This window comes from Triplophysa rosa, linkage group LG23, assembly GCF_024868665.1.
Source record: "Triplophysa rosa linkage group LG23, Trosa_1v2, whole genome shotgun sequence".
Lineage (NCBI taxonomy): Eukaryota > Metazoa > Chordata > Actinopteri > Cypriniformes > Nemacheilidae > Triplophysa > Triplophysa rosa.
In genome coordinates, this window is record NC_079912.1 from 18082664 (window position 1) to 18106333 (window position 23670).

Below are 23670 nucleotides of genomic sequence, written 5' to 3' on the forward strand. Positions count from 1 at the left end.
AGTAATTGACAATCAAGACACCTACTCCGTGCATATTTAACACCCAAAATAAAAGTTTTGAGAGAGAACAGTTCATTAAAACAACTAAAAAGACTTCTTAATGTAGTAAAAAGAGGTTCCAACCTAAAACATTGTGTAAATGCATGAAAGACAGTTTCTCTTATAAAACAAAAGGGACAATCAGCACTGATCTCAGGGTTTAAAACAGAAATAAAAGCGTTAACAGCGATTGCTCCATGTAAAACCCTCCACTGCATATCCCCTACTCTCTTTGTTAACGGTGGCTTATACAAGACCCTCCATTCTGGTTTAACATCTTCATCCAAATTAAAAAACGAACGCCATGGTGTATCCACCTTCTTTTCTAAAACCTTCTTATTAAAAGCAAACACACAAACTTTATATAGTGATTTCTCAGTAGCTAAAGTAAAATCACAGCACACAGATTTCACTGTTTTAAAAATCAAACCAACACATTCATCAAGCTTTGGAGTCAACAATAAGGTTGGAAAAGGGTCTTCGCTGTCAGGAGTCCTTACCCCTGAGAAATAGTCAGTTAATAATTGTCTCTCCTCAGCTGTGAGAGTAGATTGCCATTTCGCCAACAGCTGAGCAATTATACGGGGAGAAGAAACCTGCTCAGTGTTTGAAAAGTTAGGTCCAGTCACATCCAGCAACAGGCCCAGGGTGGTGGTCTTTGCACTGCAAGGTATTCTATTTAAACCAGGAAACGTATAGTCAGTAGCTGCGATGTCCAAACGGGCTCCATGTATGATGGGTTCTTTTAAAAGCCAGTGAAGAGAGTCAACACACTGTGCCCTTTGAAAAAGATTCCTTTTTCTTTAAAACTTTAAAAGGTTACGATAAAAAACTGGCATTCCAGACGTGTTCAACTTGAGGGGGTCTAGGAGGAAGAGAGATCTGTCCATCTGTAGACCTCCCAGACTTCGTAAAATGACACATGCAACAGTTCTCCAGTTAGAGTCAGTCGACCCCATAAGTAACTTCTGGATAAACTGCAGACGAAAGCTTTGCAAGTTCATCAGTCCATGCCCACCTTTCTCTTTTGGCAAAAACAAAATACTTTGAGTAATCCAATGTAACTTTTCCCAGACAAAAATCCACTAAAATGGCCTGGATTTCTGTTAGCAGTTTCGAAGGAGGATCCATGCAGGCCAGCTTATGCCAAAGGGATGAAGCAACCAGATTGTTGATAATTAAAGCTCGCCCCTTATAGGACAGATTTGGGGCCAGCCATTTCCATTTGGCCAGCCGACCTTTCACTTTGTCAACAATACCATCCCAGTTTTTCTGTACAGTAGTCTCATCTCCTAAATAAACTCCCAGGTATTTAAAACCTCCTTTTATCAAAAGAAGTCCACCCGGAAGCGTTAGTTTTTTACCAGTCCGTTGACCATACATCAAGGCTTCACTTTTATTCCAGTTAACTTTGGCAGATGATAATACATTAAAATCAATAAGTACTTTCAGCAAAGTCTCAATGTCTTCCTGATTAGTGACAAATATCACAACATCATCAGCATAAGCAGATAAGTGAACATTACATTTAACCTCAGGGATGTGTAAACCATTTAAATTTTGTTGCAATAGAGGCTCTATGGCTAGAGAATACAGCATGCCTGATAGGGAGCACCCTTGTCTTATCCCCGGCCAACTATAAAAGGATTGCATAAGCCACTGTCCACTTTCAACATACTCTCAACCTCAATGTACAGAACCATGATCTGTTTCACAAATTTTTGGCAAAAACCAAAGGCTGCCAGACATTTCCAGAGATAGTTATGCTCAACTCGATCAAACGCTTTTTCCTGATCTAAAGAGATCAATGCACAGTCTAAATTGAACAACCTAGAGACATCTAACACATCTCGTAACAGAGAGACATTATCAATAATAGACCTGCCAGACACGCAGTAGCTTTGATCCGGGTGGATAACCTGCTTCATTACTTCTGCCAGCCTGCTTGCTAACACCTTGGAAAGCAGCTTATAGTCGGTACAGAGAAGGGACACCGGACGCCAGTTTTTAATGTCTGTCAGGTCTCCTTTTTCGGGAGGAGAGTTAGAAGAGCTCTGCGGCAGCTCAATGGCAGCAGCCCTTCAGCTAGGCTTTCATCGAGCACCGAGAGTAGGTCTTCCCCTAACTCATTCCAGAATGACTTGTAGAAGTCTACTGGAAGACCATCAATTCCAGGAGCTTTTCCTGACTCCACACCTTCAAGCGCCTCATTTAACTCATCTATGCTCAAGGCTCTACTGAGTTTTGCATTGGCTTCCCTAGAAACCTGAGGCAAGTCATGGAAAAAGACATTGTTAGTGTCCGGTTCTGTAACACTCTCGCAGCTGTACAGGTTTTTACAGAAACAGGTGGCTCTCCTTCGAATGTCAACAGGATCAGACAATAGGGCACCAGACTCTGAACGCAAAGCATGAATACATTTTTTCTGCCCATTCTTTTTTTCTAGATTAAAGAAGAATTTAGTTGTTTCATCCATTTGATCTGCGTTCTGAAAACGGGACCGGAACAAAGCTCCTTGCACTTTAACTCCCAAAAGATCGCTTAGCTGCTTTTTCTTAATTAAGAGAGCTTCCAAGCAGCTGACCATCCCAGCCGAATCTGCTAACTCTTCGAGTTTTGCTATAGATGTCTCTAGTGTTTGCATTCTTAGTGTACTGCTGACAGAGTTGTCTGATTTGCACTTTACCAAAGTCCCACCACTGTCTCAAAGAACAAAAATAATCTTTTGTAGACCTAAAAGAAATGTAAAGGTATTCTTAAAATGTTTATCATACAACAATGAGGCGTTAAAATGCCAGTAAGCACTCTTTGGTTTTACATAATTCAAAATAAAGGAGCAACTCACCATACTATGATCAGAGAAACTGACAGGGGTAATAAAACGCTTACTAAAAATACCAAGATGATGTTTAAAAGCATAAAACCTGTCCAACTTGGCCAAAGATAAAACATTGTCACGACTATGAGCCCAAGTGTACTGTCTCTGAATGCCATTAATCCATATATCAACTCAACTCAACTCAACTTTATTTATATAGCGCCTTTTACAATTTTCATTGTTACAAAGCAGCTATACATGAGACATATTGACTACAAGCAAAATAATTAAAGTTGTACCTGCAAAAAAAAAAGAAAAAGGTGAAACACAGAAGACAGACATACCCACATACAAAACACTCCACACACACACAATATGCACATGTACTAACACACAGACACACAGACACGCGCACGCACACACACACACACACACACACACACACACACACACACACACACACACACACACACACACACACACACAGACATGCACACTGGCAGTGAGAGCACACATTTAGATAAAGGAGAGAGAAGCACAGGTCAAATATAACAGACTATAAATTCCTATATGCAATATTAATTAAGTAAAACTTTAAAATTCTAAAGCAGCCCCCCGGCAGGCAATAGTGCAAAAAACAGTATGCAAACGGTGGCGAGGAACCCAAAACTCTAATCGGAGAAAAAAAACCTCAGGAGAACCCAGGCCCAACCAGGGGATTCCAGTTCCCTTTCTGTCGGTCTCTCGACGTTGTGTCGAACCAACAGAATGGTATTTGTCTTGAGAACCTATCATCTTCTGAGTATTTAGAAAAGGCCAATGAAAATTGGCCAATGAAATTTGCATGCCTGGCTCCTCCCCGGATGTCCGGGTATAAGAGGGAAGCCGGCGTGCTCATTCATTCACCTTTTGTTCTTCAGAGCCTAAGCATCTGATGAGCGTCTCCAGATCTTCGCTGATCTATCCTGCTGGAAATCTATGACGTGGTGCAGCGAGACGGTCCCTTCCTGCAGCGACTTTCCTCCTGGGCGTCTCGGCAGTTCCGGAAGTGTCTGAGCAATTCTTTTTTCTAAAAGAGCAAATTTCTTCAGCGGCATGTCCCGCTGTTCTCTTGGGTGCGACGCGCTCATTGAGGAAGGGGATGGACACGATGTCTGTCTCAGGTGTTTGGGTCTCCGGCACGCTGAGGCAGCCTTCGTGGATACTCCTGCCTCGCACTGCGGGTGGATGGCTATGCAGATCGTTGCGGTCACGGGTGGCTGTGTTCTTTATGGATAAAGCCACCACCTCGTCTGTTACCCGATCCGTGACGGCAGTGACTAAGGCCCTGCCGCCCGCTTCGGTTAACACCGGGGGTGATATGGGGATCACTGTGAATGTTAACCCGCCAGCCGCAGGCTCACGGACCGTTCATGCCCCGTCTCGCTCGTCTGACCATCCCTTAAAAGACAGTCCTACCCTGTCTTGTTACTCCGCCACGTACTCGGAAGTGCGTGACGAAGATGAGATGTCGATCACAGCATCGGAGGGCGATCTTTTGGCATCCGACCCCGATGATTCCTCGGAGCTCCCTCCCCCGGGGGGTCGAGCCCAGGAAGAGGCGGACGTTGAGATGTCAACCATGCTTTTCCGGGCCGCCGCGAGCATTGGGCTGCAGTGCACAGCACCGCCTTTACCCCAGCGCTCGCGGTTGGATACGTGGTACCTGGGGTCTGAGCGCGGCTCCAAGCCGCACCCAGCTCCGGTCCCGTTCTTCCCGGAAGTGCATGAGGAGCTGAATAAGACTTGGAACGCGCCCCTCACAGCCCATTCCAATCAGAAAGGCTCAGTCGCCCTTACTTCCCTCGATGGTGGTGCGGCCAGGGGCTGCCTATGTCGAGATCCCCCAGGTGGAGTGTGTTGTCGCGGTGCACCTGTGCCCGCAGACAGTGGCCACCTGGAGGGCTTGGCCTAGACTCCCATCCAGGGCGTGTAAGTTTTCGGCATCTCTGGTGTCGAAGGCTTACACGGCTGCGGGTCAGGCCGCCTCCTCCCTCCACGCGATGGCCATCCTGCAGGTCCATCAGGCCAAGGCGTTGAAGGAGTTCCACGAGGGTAAGTCCAACCCAACGGTAATGCAGGAACTCCGTACCGCCACCGATCTCGCTCTACGGGCGACTAAGGTGACGGCACGGGCCTTGGGTCGGGCGATGTCCACCATGGTGGTCCAAGAGAGGCACCTCTGGCTCAACCTTGCGCAGATGCGGGACGCTGAGAAGGTTCGCTTTCTCGACGCCCCCATCTTGCAGGGAGGGCTGTTTGGTGACACCGTTGAGGATTTCTCTCAGCAGTTCTCGACGGTGAAGAAGCAGATGGAGGCCATCAAACACATCCTGCCCGCCATGACTCGGCCGCCGTCAGGCCTTCGAGATCCCGAGCGGCGTCTGCTTCCCAGCAGCCCCGGCCCTCTTCGACTCCGGTTCCGGCTCCAGTGCCCCTTTCTCAGGCTGCCTCCCGGAAAAGGACGTGAAAGAGGAAAGCGCTCACTTCCTCACAAAAGGAGTTTCCTCTCTCTCTGGGATTTCACAACCATTCCCACCCTCTGGTCGACGGTGGACGGCAACTAGACGTTGCGTCACGGCGAAGCGCAATGTCGAGTATAAACACCAACCTTCAGCACTCTCAGACAGGCAGTGCGTTGAGCTGGACAGTCGCCAGGCAGGAAAAACAACAGAGCCGATCTCCTCCCCGAGGGTCCTCCCCCAGCAAGGAATCCATACTGCTAGCCATCGAACCACCCTCCGCGGGGGCGATGAAGCAGATCAAACCTCTAGTCCCCCTGTCTCGGTTTCTGGGAGCTTGGTCTCAGCTTCCCAGACTGTCAGGCTGGCTGAGGAAGACGATCCGTCTCGGCTACGCGATTCAGTTCGCTACACGTCCGCACAAGTTCCGGGGCGTNTCTTCGTTTCGTAGCCAGAAAGACCCTCTTGAATGAGCAAACTGAACAAAATTAAGGTGCCTCAATCTTTTTTCATAGAATAATATACTTCGAGGTGACCGAGAACCACGGTACTCGATACCCCGGCTTGGGAGACCCCCACGGTATACCGTGCCGAGTATGAAGACCCTGTTGACCTTTTGACCCCTGTATTCCATGAGCATACATTCGCAACCTATATGTAGGCTGCTGTGTCTTTTGGGGCAAAGTGAGAGGTCAACGAGGTCCGAGGGGCGCGGAACTCCAGAACACGACCCAGGGCCCGTGACAGGCATATACGTGAATTGCAGGTCCATCAGACCTTTCTGTCCCATTTGTCCACCGTGAGTCATGAAAATGAATGGGATAGGTTAAGAGTGTCGGCAGCAGCCGTTGGGCCGCAGTGGGATGAGGGGCCCCAAATTTATAGTCTGGTAGTCTGTTGGCCCCTGTTTCACATACCGAGAGAGTGGCTTACTTGAACCTAGGGAACATTTTCTAGTGCTTTTTCTTGTGTGAAAAGTGTTTTGTACATTAGTAGCCTACCGACCGACTGTCAAATAAGTTACGACTGGGACATCCTGTGAACCACCGGAAGTCCCAGTCATAACTTATTTGACAGTAGCAGTGTAGGCTAACGGTGGACAATGCTGTAAACGGTCAATTTTTCATACTGTAAACCCATTTTCTTGTGACAAACCTACAGATATGTATCCTAGAAGCATCCCATATTGGTATATTGCACACTTCAGGCTGTCAAAATGCTCACGTGTTATACAAATGCACTTTTCACAGAAATAAAACCTCGACCAGCATTTAGAAAAAATTCTGCTTTATTCTTGTCAGAAACCGAACCTTCAATGCTGGTTTTCAACCTGAACATATCGAAGCCCGTACCCCTCGGTGTATCGGAAAGTGCTCGACAAAAAATCTCAAAAAATATTCCAGAAAAATAAACGGCCCACAACGTCCCCAAAACCTGCAATATAGGACATAACGAGGCCGTACCGTATTCAAACATTTGGGAACCGATTGAGTGGGCAGCGAGCAGCTACAGAATTTGAATCGGGGTCATTCGGAGTCCCCGGGGCCGTTCGGGGGTCTCTGTACGATAGCCACCTATGAGAGAAATAGGAATGTTGCAGGTGTCAGAGGCTCCCGTACCGGCCGCGGAGGCCCCAGGAGCCCGAAACCTAACAGAAAGTTGCGTCACGTGGCTCTCGACGACATACCGATAGGGCTAGGTCGGGCTATGAAATTAAGTATTTTTTATTATTTTTCAGACGTCTCTCTCCCTCGCATTGATCTCTATGGGCCATGTGACTGTAAAAGGTCAATTTTTAAGACTGTAAACAGCTTTTGTAATGACAAACCTACAGCTATGTATCCTAGAAGCACCCCATATTGGTATATTGCACACTTCAGGCTGTAAAATGCTCCGTATTTGTACAAATGCACTTTTCACAGAAATAACCTCTGAACAGCATTTTCAACAAAATTCTGCTTTATTTTTGTAGAAAAACCTTCGGGGCTTCGAATGCAGGTATCGTTCACACCCTCCGCACACATATTCAAGCCCGTACCCCTCGGTGTTCGAAAGTGCTCGAAAAAAAATCTACAAAAAATATTCCAGAAAATATAAACGGCCACAACGTCCCCAAAACGTGCAATATAGGACATAACGAGGCCGTACCGTCTTCAAACTTTGGGAACCGAATGAGGGGGCAGCGAGCAGCTACAGAATTTGAATCGGGGTCATTCGGAGTCCCCGGGGCCGTTCGGGGGTCTCTGTACGATAGCCACCTATGAGAGAAATAGGATATGTTGCAGGTGTCAGAGGCTCCCATACGGGCCGCGGAGGCCCCAGGAGCCCGAAAAATTACAGAAAGTTGCGTCACGTGACTCTCGACGTCATACCGATAGGGCTTGGTCGGGAAGTGAACTTAAATATTTTTTCTTATTTTACATACATCTCCCGGCCTCTAGTGGTTCTCTATGGGCCCGCAAACCCCCTCGCGCGTTGGCTCAGGGTATCCGACGTCTTTCTGACAGAAACCTCCCCTAAGCACGAACGAGCAAGGTCACGAAGGACGCCCGGCTCCTCTAGGGGGTCGCCACGGCCGTGAGGGAGAGAAAAAAGAAAGAAGGGCGGCGAGGAGACGTTTTGGCTTCTTTTGGATGTCGCGCCACGCATAGGCAGCAAGGGGCAGCAAACTACCAACTCTAGGCGCTCTGCGGACGCAAGGGTGGCGAGCGAGACGTTTTGGCATCTTTTGGGTGTCGCGCCACGAATAGGCAGCAAGGGGCAGCAAACTAGCAAGTCTAGGCGGCTGCGGACGTGAGGAAGACTATGGCAGATTAGGTGGTCAGGGGGAAGCGAAAGGCTCCTCGTGCACGCGGTGATGAAGATTAGGTGGTGAGGGGATGAGTAGGCATTTTGTGGCGCGAGGGTCCACGCCCGCAGCACTTTGCCACCCCTTGTGGTGTCCGTACGATGCCTCTCCGGAAAAACGGCCCCTAAACTCCGATAAGGGAAAAAAGTCCCAATCATAATAAGAGTGAGCGAGAATTTGGCGTACAATTCAGGTATACGAGCCCTTCGTCTGCCTAGTCGACCGATGGCAATCTATATGAATGGACAATTGTCCACGATTTACCTAACTTCCCTTGCAGTGTGGACCGGCAGCCGGTAGGGCATACGCCTGCGGAAGCCCTTCCCCCTCCGGGGGGAGCAGTGGCGATCCCGCCTCACTTCTTTCCCCTCGGGTAAAGAACAGGCATTCCATCCATCACTAAGCACCCTTCCAGGGGACAGGCTGGGCAGAGCAGCCCTGCCCCCTTAGGCCGGGGAACAGTTGAGTTATCTCCCACATAGCTCTAACCGGACCTAGTGCTCCAGACGTGGTAACCCCCCCTCCGTGGGCTGTTCCGTCTGATGTATCCTCATGAATGGTTCCCACCTTGGCAACCCATGACCTCCCCAGGTGGACTCCCACCTTGCGGTTAACTCCTGCAGTCCGCACATTCCTCCCATGAGTTCTCCCTGATGGTGAGACCATGTGGTGTCTCCACTATTCCTCCCTACGGTAGGTAGTGGCCTCTGCAGCGTTTTTCCCCCGGGGGGAATAATGCTTACCCAGTGGCCCACGGTGCCGGTTTCGCCATTTAGAGAACTAGGCCTCCGCCCGTGACGGCCGGTGACAGGGGCTTCCCAACTTTGTGTAAAGCTCTGGGTCCCCCTTCCACTCCACTGGAGGGTCATAATTTCTTGAGGGACAATGAATGTACGGGCTGTGAACCCGCTGAAATCTCGGCGGTGGACGGCTCGATCCTCCTTCACCAGAAGGGAGGCGACCTCCGCCCGAAGTACGGGGGCATCCCTGCCTCTGACTGAGGTAAAAAGGAGAGAGAGAGAGAGAGAGAGAGAGAGAGCAGGCAAGCGTATAAACATCCATGTTATTTACTACCAATGGAAACTCCTCTTCCTCGTGGAGCCCAAAACAGCAGTGCGAGAACAAATATAAACAGAGTAAAAATAACTCAAAATAACAACTACTAGAAAACTGCTTTTGCAAGCAAATCATGGCAGACATGTTATTTGCTACTGTACTTTGTTTGAGCGTTTATGGAGCATCTTATACACAGCTGTTAAGGTTAAGTAAAACCAATGTTACCACAAAATACCCTGGTTTTCAAAACCATAGTTAAACCATGGTAACTGTATAGTAATAAACCAAAAAACATGGTTTCTACACTTTTACCACAAAAAACATGCTTCATTTTTGTAAGGGAATGTCTGCATGTGAGTTGGATTGCGATGTAAAAACCCTCCTGTCTTCTGAGGTATCAATAAACAAAATCAATATCAGATCGTACTGTAATGAAAGGTCTGGTTTACAAGCTACTTTCTGATTTGCCTTCCTTTCTTTTTAAACGGCGAGGGCTAACTAAGCTGCTGTATGCTACAATACTCACCAACTACTACCTACATTAAAAACCATAACAATCTTATTGTATCTTACAGGTAAGTGCATTAGCCTCACACCTCAGTCTAACAAAATCCACACAGACAGTATTTGGTGAAACATTTAAATGCTGTTACTTGGAATCCTTCAACCACTGACTATAAATAAAAAACACACATTAATCCAACCATTCCCAAGAAACAAACAAATAAAGAATAGGAGCGAAGTCTTACACATCGATGAATGAGAGATCCCACCTCACAGTTTGGCTCAGAAAGACGATGTGACTTCAGATGGACAGAGATGGACACTGCCAAGCTTTTAATGAACTCTTGAGCACTGTATTCCTCAGTCGCTTCCATGAATCACTTTTCTTTTCACGTCTGCGGGACTCACGGTGCACACACAGAGCGGCTAAACCTGAGCGGACGCTTCCGGCTGTGTTATTAGCCGAGTGCTCGCCGACCTTTCCGAAGTTCATCTCTTCCTTTAAGTTAATTTCCACAAAGTCTTTGAGTTACTCGTGCCTATTAGCACAAACAAAGTCATTCATCCTTCATGATTCAGGCAATGGCGGAGCTCACATGCAAAAACTCATTTCCTTTTATAATGTAGCCGTAATTTAGTCTTTTGGACATCGTGTGAGTTCCTTATCATGTCACCTTAAACCTTTACTGTAAAAAAGCTGTAGTTGTGATCACTAGCGTGCCAAATATATGAACGATTTTCTCACAAAGGCCCATTTTGCAGGTGATTCTTATTCACGAAGGCTCAAACAAAGCTTTATGAGGCATCCATTGCTATGCAAAAAATAAAAAAACAGCTATGACGGCTCGAGTCGCTGGATTCATGCTCTCATCCTCACGGACCGACAGAGAGCACCCACGATCGCATCCAAACACTTCAATGAGATGCAGACAGACTGAGCCATATAACAGAAATAAGCGAGAAATCAAAAACGCTCTTTCGTCACCACAGCACTGTCCTCACGAAGATAAGCATGAGGTGTCACCAGGTCACCGTCACTTTAACAACAGGGAAGAGCGGAGGAAAGCGATGGAGAGAAAAAAACAGGTAAAGGAGTGCAAACTGGCATGAGGGAAAGACCAGCGGCTATGCATGAAGTCCAGGTATAGCAACATGACTTGTTTTCTCTAGCGAGACTGCGGTGGAGAGATTGTAAACAAATCAAAAGGAGCGCGGAACAAAGACGAGTTTCCTGGCCGAGGACCTGAGAGGGAACAGAGCCCGGCTCACTTCATGTCTTTCATGCCGTTTTCACAGGCTTCTTGACAAGCTTTCGATCAGGCGAGGACGGGAGACAAACACATTCCCACCTTGAGCGGGTTCAAAAGCCTGTAGAACTTGAAGAAAACCCCAGACGCATGGAGGAAGTTGAATTGAGGCCCTCGTGGAGGTCTCCACAGTGACTTCCTCTTTTACTCCTAAAAAGAGCTTTGGGCAAGATAGTGTGTTACGCAGGAGGTTCAAACACACACACACAGGGCAAGGTCTCTATGATATTCGCTCTTTTGGACACGTATGGCTATTTCAAACGCACACCTCTCAAGCTGCACAAATGTAAATATAATCATGTGTGTCGCACAAAAAACACAAACACGGTCAAATAAGAGCCTCTGCTCGTACTCCCGAAGGAGCACTACAGCGAACAGCTCCAGCTTCCATCTCTCTCTTTCCCTCCACTTGTATAGTGTCTATCACCATGCCTGATAACATCTGCCATTATCAGACATGCGACATCAGCACTTCTCATTATGACATCAATCACGTCCGACATCATCCTCTTATGACATCTGCCATTTCCACCAGCTCTCCTTCAAACTCTCTGCCACCGCAGAATGGGATTTTAAGGACTGGATTTTTTTGTTTTTTCGAGGAGAATCGCTGCTGGACGTGTTTTGTAGGCATGTATTCCCTTTAACGCGGAATATATTCTGGATGAAACGCAAAGAAACAAACACACAGCTGGAGTAGAGCCTTCATTAAAGGGGTGATGATGTATACTCTATACACAAAGTCATTAGGAAAACTCCCAGTACTCTCCTGCACAACACAACAGCAGAAATTGCACTCCAGTTACCCATAACTACTGGTTTACATATGCTGAAATGAAAAAGATAGGGATGCCTGCCACAACGCTTAGTGACCCGAGTCAAAGGATACGGCTGAAAGATTCAATGGAAACAACCATAAGGGCACTTGAGTGAAAACGTTTCCCCAATTTTTTAGAAGCAATTAGTTTGCAGACAATGACATCACCAAACGGTCCAGAAAAAGTTGGCGTTTGTTTAAAGTCCTATCCCCAGCTAAGACAAATAATCATTGGCTTTAGTGAGTGCGACCAATCATCCTGTATTCTCTGTATCTCTGTCTTTTCAGAGTAAGAACACTTTGTGTTCACCGCTGGTTCCTCAAAGCACAATGGGCAGCGGGCCAGTTGAACAAGCGCACATCACCCCCCGAGTCACACAAACAAAGCCCAAGCGCCAATGTCACAGACATTGTGCATCTCTTTTCGGCACTCAGTGTGGCCTTATCTGGACTCTGCCACTATCTACTGTTTGGACAAGATAAGTAAGCATTTGCATTTCGAATGAGATCGGGCACATCTCAGAGTGCTTGCCGCACTTCATTCAGCTGGGAACGAAGCCGCCACTGGTGGGTGGACAGGTCAGCGGGGTCGCAAGCACATCTGAACCCCAATGTGATGTCCTCCTTGACAGACGGAAAGCCAGATTATACTCACACAAACACAGATTCTCTCTTTCTCGGTCTGCACTCCCTTCTGGCCACTGACCAAAACTGTAATCACATTTCTCAGCTTGCAGGATCTTTGGCAGAGAACGACTGCTGGAGATTACACTGTAAGCTTCTGCACGGCAGGAGAAGACTCGTGGTTCGGTTACAACTCTATCGATACAAACGCTCAACGCTGCAGGACCTGAATAGAATCAGTGAATAGAATTTTGATTAACAAAAATGAACGAAGACCATTCTGCCATTACCAGCACACCAAAGAAATCATGAGGAAATAAACTTGCGAACTAGTTTTGTTCTGTATTTCTCATCAAAAATGGAAATTCTGTCATCATTTATTCACTCTTTTGTCGTTTCAGACCTGAATGACTTTCTTTCTTCTGCAGAACACAAAAGTAGATATTTTGAAGAACTTGCATTGATTTTGTGTCCATACAATAGAAGTGAACGGGTACTGCTGCTGTTCGGTTACCAACATTCTTCAAAATATCCTCTTTTGTGTTCTGCAGGAAAAAGAAAGTCATACAGGTATGAAATGGCAACAGGGTAAGTAAATGATGACAGAATTTCCATATTTGGGTGGACTATCCCTTTAAGAGCCATTTAACTATACACATTTAAAATGTACAGCTTTTATTTGAAGTTCCTCGCTACCCTCTTTTCAATATCAAATTGCTTTTTAGTTTTGTATCTGCAAAAAGGCAAAAAGCCAAAAACAAGTCATTAAAGCACTACTGTAACGTACAACCCCCCTAAATTAGCTGAACACAAACAAAGCGAGGTTGAAGCAAAGAGAGGGAAAAACACAGCAAATAAAAGAACTGGTCCCTTGCTCTTTTCCCAGCGTGATGAATCACTGAATACAAACATGGGTGAATGATGATCTTCCGCACATCACTGAAAAGCAGATCAGTGGACCCCGGAAGAGAGAGACATGTTACTAATGAGTAAAAGAGTCAAAAGGGCCGTGCAGCTACATTATTACAGAGGATAGAAGACTTTTAGTCTCTCTCAACCGTTTGGTGAAAGGGCTATGGCGTTTCCAAATCGTACCCATAATCATCCCAGTAATAGCCCACTAGAAAAAGCTCCCAGTGCTGAACCCTACAAATACAACCGGCTAATTACACAATGGCCACAGTTATTGTCAAAAATGAGAACGTTTTATTTTTAGCGAATGTACAGTGAAAGTTTATAGCATTGAAGTCGTAAACAGCCACAGGCGACAAAGCAGGAATTACGCAGGTATATGATGCATTATACTTGCAATGAGTACGTGCCCTTCTAAAGCCATTTTTTTTTCAAAGGGTCATATTTGATTGATTTAATATTTGATTTGTTTTATGATTTTACTCCTTGTGGCGTTAATGAATAATAATTATTATCTGACTGGAAAAAGGCTGGAACGGGATAGTGGTCTATCAGCTATCTTTGGACCCCTGAGTGGTAGCAGTCTGTTTCCATAATACACCAAACAATTTTACATCAAAAGATCAGTTTCTCATTACATGCATGTGCTTTACGCCGAAAGGTCTGATCAATAACTCAAGTCAGTCAGTCAACATCAAGGTTAAATGATGCCCGGCACAGTGAGACAAGCGATGTGTGTTGTGTTACATGAATATGATGATCCCTCAGTCAAAAAGATGGATAAACATGGCCAGTTCCATGTTTGCTTCTCTCGCGCTTCAGTGTACAGAAATTAGCGCGTTCGCTCAAATGTGTAAGTGTATCAGTGCGGTCATGCACTCACAGGTTAATATCATTCAATTCACCAGTCATCTGCTTGTTTGATACTGATGTATAGTATCGCTTTAAATATATTTGAGCATCAAAGCAGCGGGCAGACAGAGGCTATCTATTCTAGTACACAACTAAAGCAGGAGCCAAATGTCACAGTATCTGTGAATGTAAAGAGCACTAACAGCCAGAGGCTGCTGCAGTCTGTCTCCAGTCTATCAACTCAATCGCTCTTTCTTCTTCTCTAACTCAATCTATTGGTCTGTCTCTCTGTTCTTTTCACATCTCTTAACTCTTCATTTGAGGCCAGCTAAGCAACAATGTAGCCTATGTGCAATTTTAATGGTTTTTGTCTTTGTAAATGTAATGGCCTGTTCACACAAAAAGGATAAATATAGCCAGTGGCGTAACTTTGTTTTGAAAAGTGGTGGGGACAGAGATGACAAAAACAATGCTTTTATAAATTATAGCTCTTAATAACTCATTGGAAATATTTATCATATATAGTGGGCGGTCCGCCCATTGGCTACTCCGCTTTTCCACTCCAGCTCTCACAGTAGCCTATCCGCTTCCCAAACTGTCATTTGGGGAATGTCACTTAGCTGTTGCGGTGTACTACACTTCAAAATTGTTTATTCCTATGACTAAAAATGTCACTTGTTCATTGGTTTGCAAGTTTTTGTGCTTGGACACTGGATGCACAAGCAAGCGCTGCGAGTACGGATGATGCACGCATTTTTATACTGGTCGCGTTATTCGTCGTGGCTCTCTGTCTTCTGCAAATATAACTTATGAGTGTGAGCCACTGGAGATGGTGAGAAAGCGGCGCATCCTGCGTTTTTTCCACGAGATTTAGATGTTAATGTATAAACAATACACACCTTCCGCAATCATTTCTTAATTTCTTCCAAAAGGTGGTGGGGACACGTCCCACCTGTCCCACCTGCAAATTATGCCTATGAATATAGCAAAAACTATATTAGCGTTCACACCACTGCAAGTCAACCTTTAGGCTTGCATGCTAAAGTTTTACATTTTAAATGTGTGAACCCTTTTGTTTTAAATGGACTTTGATTGGTTGTCAATGTTTTATTGTTCATCGGCTCGAAAAAACTATATCGCTCCTCTGTATTTGATTTGATATAGTTGTGGCGAGGAATCGGCTATTATCTTAAATTTTAATCAATCTTAATAACTTAGTCTTTATTGTTGGCCTTAATTTGGTTGGTAGATTTAAGGTCCAGTGTATGAAATTTAGCGACATCTAGCGGTGAGGTTGCGAATTGCAACAAACGGCACACTCCACCTCTCACCGCTCCCTTTCGAAGCACTACGGCGGCTGACACAAGACTAAGATGTTGTCACATTTTCACTTCTTTAACATAGAAAATAACGTAATTACGAAAATAATGAATTTCTCAATCATATGTCATGTAGCTAAAGTAACCCACAACTAGAAAAATACATATACACACAGACACATATACAGGACACCGATTGGATGACGACGAAAAGCTTTCTCTATTCTGCAGATGCATGAGCTGTGAATTTAAAGATCGTAAACAGGGTAAAATAACGGTGCAAGCTCCATTCCATGCTGTTAAGAGCTCTCCAGAACAACCAGCCTCTGAATCATTTTCTACAATGCGATGCTACCATAATAAAGTGCAATTTATGAGCAGTTTATATATTGCTTACAAAAAATAAATAAATAAATTCTTTTCAAAAGCCATCGCTGGAGGAACCTGCATTTTGCATGCTCCCGCACACCCAATGAACTCATCAAATACGTCTTCCAGAAGATTTGTTCAATAGGATTATAAGGTTCTTATTAACCTAAGATGTCTTTATGTCTTAGACTAACTTCAATCAGATTTCAAATATAACCTTTGACTTAATGTTCAAGCATGTGGAACGGTAGGTCTGAAACAACCGTTATTGAATAATTTCAGAAGAGACTTCTGAGGTCTCTGACCCTACAGACGGTGTCTTTAATGAGTAATTTCTCAAGTCTTTTACACGCTGGTTCGTTCTCATTACTATGGCTAGCTGATCTCTTCTTATTGATGAGTGATTTGACAAACCTAAACTTGAAGATACATAAGGAAATAGTTTCACCATTCAGTAAAAATGACTTTTTGTCAGTCATGCAATGAATGCACCTCACAAAACAAAAAAATATTGCACACCTAAATAGCAGAACAGCAACAGATGTCATGCACTTACAGCCACCCAAGTAAACTTTGGAGGAACTCATACCTGACTGAGGCTCTCATCTGGATCCATATACTGTACCAAAAAGGCAAGTTCCACAACTAACACACATTTAATTAAAAACAGTTATGGGACAGCTAAAATATTTAATCCTTGAGTAAAAAGAGAAAACAAAAATATGCATATTAAAGAGCATTATGATTGTTTTGCAATGACAATTTGGGTGCATGTAATTGTCACCATTTGTCCTGAAAAAACACCATAATAAAAAACATATTGATTGCCTTTAAAATAGGCTTTATATATTGTTAATATGCAAAACCTTTTTTTGGTCTACATGTGACCGGGACATGTGAATTGAACAGCGGTGACGAAATGTTCAGTTTCCCACATTCTTCAAAATATCTTATTTTGTTTTCAACAGAACAAAGATATACAGGTTTGGAACAACTTTGGGATGACAAAATTTTCATTTTAAGATGAACTATCACTGTAAGGTGAGTGATATCGGTGTGAAAATGCTTCAATTAAAACAAGCATACAATTTAAGTTGTATAATATAAAATATAGTTTTTATGTATTATTATTTACATATACACACACAGGTGTAATATATATAATAAACCACATAAAGTGTATTATATTCATATTTGTATAACTCCTCAAATATAGTTAATATATAATAATCTCTCTCTACGATGGCACTTCAACAATCTGCCTGGTGAAACCGCGTGAACCTACCGCAAAAACTAGACTGACACTCATAAACTGCCATATTAACCCAAGACTGCTTCAAGGGATTTGTTTCCAATACATTCTTGTCACTAAACTAACTGTAAACCCGAATAAGTTGGGAAAACTCAAAACTTTGAGTTATGATGTTCCCAATTTTAAGTAAGCAGAACTATCAAGTTTTGAGTTTGTTGTACTCGTGTTAATTCCTTATCATTTTGAACATTTAGTAAGGTAACTTTTTATTTACAGTTAAATAAACATTTCAGCTACATCAACAATTAACTAACAGCCTTCACAGAGAGTGACGTAACACACACGACTGCTATGGCTCCTCCCACAACCTAAGCAAAAGCACCACTCTTCTGAACGATGGTAACCCCAAAGGTCAAAAATACAACAAACTCTTAAATATCCAAGATAAATGAACATTCATCATTAACAAGGCTTTTTCCTTCCTAAAAACTCATCAACTAAAACTAAAGTTCAAAATGTACTCTCCTAATGCAGTCTCACGCAAAGCATGCTGGGAACTGAAATTCATACTCAACAAATCGTCTTGAATTAACTTGTTTAAATTAAGTTAAACTAACTCAAAAGAATGAATTAGTTACAGGAACTCAGTTTTAAGATAGTACAATGAAGTCAAATTAAGTTTACACTACTTTAACTATTTAATTACTTTGGACATTCGGGTTTACAGTGTAAAAGTCACATTTTAAAATAAAACTACAAATTTGTTTAAATCCACAACAAATTTTTGAATGTATTCAAAAGCAAATTCACATACCCAAATAGTGAAGACACAACCTCCCTAATGGACTGTGTCAACTCCAGCCGCAAGAAATGGTTTATTCCCCTAATGAAGAGTCCTTTCAAACCAGCCCAATGTGTTTAACAGACACATACTCCGGGTCTTTCTCATTAGCTAGAGAATCCACAGAGAAACCCTTAAAGCTCAGCGAGTGCTCCCTGTGCTCCACCTCTCTCCCTGTGACCAATGTGTCTACTGATCCCCCGAAGAAAGAAAGAGGAAAAAACAATGTTGTGTGTTTCACACACCACTGCAAAGTAATGAAAGTCATTCATTACACTAGCCCGCTACCCAAACACTTTACACTTCCTCTAAGCGCTTTAAACCAAACCATCTATTAGGTTTCTTTGCTCTCATCGCACGCAAATGATTGTGTTTTTTAACACAATACAGCATTCATTTAGGGGTCAAGCTCACTTCTCTTCCTCAATTACAGCAAGTTTTGTGTCATTTGCATGTTAATGTTGACCTTATCTACTCATCAGCACTTGTTTGTTTAATCCAGGAAATACATAGAATATCATCGAATCCAGTAAAAAATGACAGGTAAGACCCTGATCCAGACAACACTGTGTGGTTACATTTTACAACAAAACTGATTCAATGGCTGATATTTGGTCTTTCAGAAACACCCAGATGTGTTATATTGTGTTAGCTTTCCTGTAGCTCAGTGGTTCGAGCATGGTGCTAACAATGCCAAGGTCGTGGGTTGAATCCCAGGGGATTGCACGTACTTAGAAACAAAAATGTGCAGGATAATGCAATGTAAGTCGCTTTGGATAACAGCGTCTGCCAAATGCATAAAGGTCAATGTTAATATCCACTTTTCTTTTTCGTACAGTGTTAATGTTTAAAATTTCAATTAAAAATGTTCATTTTTAATTAAAAACAATAATATAAAATGACAGAGGTGGACAATGTCTAAGTATTTTTACTCTATTCAAGTACATTCTTCAATAATCTGTATCTGTTTTTTTTACTTTTACTTAAAATTTTTACATCACTACATTAAAAAAAAATGCATCATACTGTAACTCCACTACACTTCATACAATTGTACTTTTTTTACCTTTACCAAATAAGCACATAAAGTAAAAAAGTGAGAAAGTACTACATTTTTTAAGTTTTTTTTTTTTTTGAGTAAAATTAGGGCTATCAAACGATTAATTGTGATTAATCGCATCCCGAATAAAAGTTTGTGTTTACATAATATATGTCTGTGTACTGTGCATATTAATTTTTCATTTATAAAAAACATACAGTACACATGCATGCATATATTTAATAAAAATATAAAGATTAATCAACATTTATATACAATTTCAACGATTAGTAAGTATAAATAAATACATGTAAATATTTCTTAAATATGTTTTTACCAATGTAAAAGCACACTGATAAGGACTTGAAAATGTACTGTTTCAGTATTGGCCACCTCTGTAAAATTACAAGTATTATTTTATATTAATATTAAGTCATATATTCTGCATGTATAGCAAATGCAGGGCATGCCAACTTGCCAACGTTATGTCTACCCATGTATGAGTGCTCAGTTCGCTAAGATACCTCGTCATTGTGTGTCTTTTGCCGAGGCATAATTGCACAGTAATTGAAAATAAACTCTTTGGAATATCCACACTCCTTCATATTGAAGCGTCTTTGATGATGTAACTTTCCTCATAATGCCATTCTATAAGTGCGAGTAATTCTTTCCCGACTCATCCCCTTATGCACACATTGCTTAGAGGCTTATGATGCCATTACAAAGAGAACCTTCAAAATGACCTTGCGATCACCGTGGATACAACACTCTGGTCAAAGTCTAGACAGCGATACACAAGTACATTTGAGCTCAACAACTGAATCACACAGTGCACACAGGCACTGATGTACGTTTATCTTCACATTCCTGTCTGATCCAAAATTGGAAGCAGAAGGGACGGTCCTGCTTTTATTGAAAGCAATTCACAATTGTAAATTATTGCGCTGGAGCACCTGACTGACAGCCCATTGTCCAATTTGAATACAATTGCTTTAACCCCAGAGCAACAAAAGTCTATAATATAGCAAATAATAGAAATAAAACAGAAAAAAGGGTGAAACAGCTCTGACTTTATATCCCCTCTGTAGGTTACCATAGTCCACACATTTAGGGAAGAGAGACCTGGCGCAGCCCGCCGGCACACACAGAGAAGGCCTGACTGAGACGACAGATGTTTAACAGTATAGATACTTAAGGGAGCCAAATACACAAATGCACACAAAAAAACACTCAACTCAACTTTATTTACATAGCGCTTTTTACAATTTTCATTGTTACAAAGCAGCTATATCAGACATATTGACTATAAGCAAAATAATTAAAGGTATACCTGAAAAACAAGAAAAAGGTGAAAACACAGAAGACCGACATAGACACACACACAGACGCGCACGCACGCACGCACGCACGCACACACACACACACACACACACACACACACACACACACGCACACACACACACACACACGCACACACACACACACATGCACGCACACACGCACGCACACACATACACACACACACACACACACACACACACAGACATGCACAGTGAAAGCACACATTTAAGATAAAGGAGAAGCACAGGTCAAATATTAAACAGACTATAAATTCCTATATGCAATATTAATTAAGTAAAACTTTAAAATTCTAATTCTAAAGCAGCCCCCCCGGCCAGGCAAACAGTGCAAAACAGTATGCAAACGGTGGCAAGGAACCCAAAACTCCAATGGAGAAAAAAAACCTCAGGAGACCCCAGGCCCAACCAGGGGATTCCAGTTCCCCTCTGGCAAAAGCTGCTGCCTCTGCACAAGCTCCACTGAGCTTGCACAACAAGGCTAAATAAAAATAAATAAACTTACTAATAAGGTAAATTATAGATTTAAGATTATCATTAATAATCTAATAGCATTTGAAATCTTGTAGTGAAGATGTGTCACACACAATCAAACAAGTGGATGAAGATGCTTCTTGGAAACAGTAAAGTGTAAATATATAGTAGAGTTGCAATAAAGTAACAACGATAGTAATCTAAATAAAATGTGATAACAGTGCAGACGTATGCAAAATGTACTATTTATACAACAACCTATGATGCAGGACAGAAATATAATAGATTTTATATATTCCAAAAAACAATACGCACCTTTAAATATTACTTTATCTAAAACTGTAAATAATGGTCCAATAATAATGAATAGCCTTGGGTTGTTGTTTTCGACCCCAGCTCTTTTTAGAGTTTAGAGAACATTTCATAGACATAGTAATCTCTTCACCTTAAAGGTCAGGTGTGTCGTTTTTCCACAATCAATGCTACCATAAAACTCTCTCAAACTTCTACTGGTCAGATTGTCCCTTTTCAAACTTACACAACTGGTTTAACCCATGTCATTGTTGGCACCGAAGTGACACACTTCACCTTTAAAGTACGCAAAATGACATTTTGTTAAAACGAAGCAAGTGAGATAAATTTGGGTCGAAAATGGAAATGCACTCACAGAAAAAGACTCCGAGCTGAGACCTTTGGGGGTTTGGCCACGTACAGCACACATATTCAGACATGTTATTCAGAGATGACCTTTTACTAAACATCCCCTGCTTTTCCCCAGGCACCGACAGAAGAGAGGAGATAGAGAGTGTCCTGTTCTCCGTCTACAACATTAGGATATACACATGCCAGGCTTGGTCGATACATTTATTCACAACTGATCTTGGATAATTAAAATGACATATGTCAACTCTAATGCCCTTGCTTCACTCGGTGTCCTTGCTTCATTTAGTACATGCAGATCCACGAATATGCAAATGAGTCCAATTTTATATCTTATACAATGCAAGACATGTTAGTCTACTGCTATACTGTTGTTATCATCTACTGTAGCATATCAAGGGACCAGAGTTTAAATCCTGACATAATATACTGTATCATACACTAAAAAACAAGCAAAACTCCGACTAAAAGTGACATCAACTTTTTCTACCCACAATAATTGTCCAAATAAAAACGCATCACTAATGCTCGCAACGCTATCTATGTAGTCAGCCGGTGGCAAAATGTCCAAATGGAAAGTTGACGTTAGTTGACACCTTATCTCTCCTCCCAAAAAATTGACTGTCAAATAGAAGCAATGTCCTCTGACAGAAAAAAGACTCAAAAGGTTATTCAGTCAGATGATTTTACTATCCAACCTGAATAAATTTATAACAGACAGGTGCTGAATATTTGGTACGTTTATGTGCGAACCAAAAATACAGTTATAAGCTCATGCAAGCGTGACACCACAGAGGAAGATGTATTTGTGTGAATAATCACATTATTGGGTTGGATGAGTTACAGACAGCCGTGAACGAGCCGTTGTACTGTGGCTGCCGCCGCATCATCCAGGTGGATGCTGCACACTGGTGGTGGTTGAGGAGAGACCCCCCTCATATGATTGTGAAGCGCTTTGGGTGTACAGCAATACACAATAAAGCGCTACATAAATGCCTCATTCATTCATTTTACAAGTGTAAGCATACCGAGATTTCAGCGTTGAGTTGAAAAATCACAAAATGTCTCATGTACATTTTTTACGCTTTGCGTGAAACTTCTCGAGCATGCTGGGTATTTTCGTAAGGTTACAAATTTCAGCTCCTTTCACGCTCAACAAAATCCTTTTTTAAGTCTTTTTAGAAACTACCTGTTGCTCTACACTACCATAACCTATAAAAGCCTTATTTTTCTATTGTGGGAATTTGCCTGTGTGAGTTGCCTATATTTCTCTCTGACAGTGACGCCCAATGTGACCTCTAAATCAACCCTACCCAGAATTCCCATAGATTCACTTGACAATCAAGGCCAGTCTACTGTAATAGCATCTCCAGTCTGCTGATCAGTCATTTCTATCAGACACCGGCTCGAGCTCTCTCAGACCCAATAATATGCATCAGATGATAGAAACACGCATACCTATAAATCCAAAAGACAAGACAGAATGCAAAAGAATATGATTGTTATGATGAAATTACAGAAATACAATTTTTCCTAATATGTTAATTTATTGAACATAATGAAATGTTGTAAGCATTTATATTGTGCTTAAAGACAATTTCTTTGTACCATTAAGAGGAATCCCCTCTGTCACCCTAATGCAAAATATTCCGTTAAATATGACATCATTTAGACACCATCTTAAATGTCTTCATTAAAAACTATAATACCTGCGTGTTATCATGAGATTCATCCTACAAGCTGTATATCATGCACTAAGGATACCTTAAAAATGCACTACAAGCACACAAAAAACCCTCTTAATTCTAATTAAGAGAAGTTCAGTCAACCGTATTAAAACCACTAACAAAGCAACACCGTGAGAAAACGGGTTTGAACGAGAGGTTTTCAACGGCTTGCTCATTAAATGAAACGTGTATCAGCATCATACACCTTCTTTCCTGCACGAGACATTTCTTTCTCATCCTGTTGCTTTCATCAGATCTGTAAAATTCTGATGCCTTAAACATTTCAATCATTTTTCAAAACGTCTAAAAAGTATAACTGTTGTATCATTCTTTGGTTTAGCAAGCTCAAGATT

At 42.5% G+C, this 23670-nt stretch overlaps 1 protein-coding gene across 3 annotated transcripts in view; it reads right to left on the minus strand.

Moving 5' to 3' along the window:
- Positions 1 to 23670, minus strand: part of ctnnd2a (catenin (cadherin-associated protein), delta 2a) — a 274012-nt gene that overhangs the window by 170495 nt on the left and 79847 nt on the right. The gene's annotated exons all lie outside the window — the stretch shown is intronic.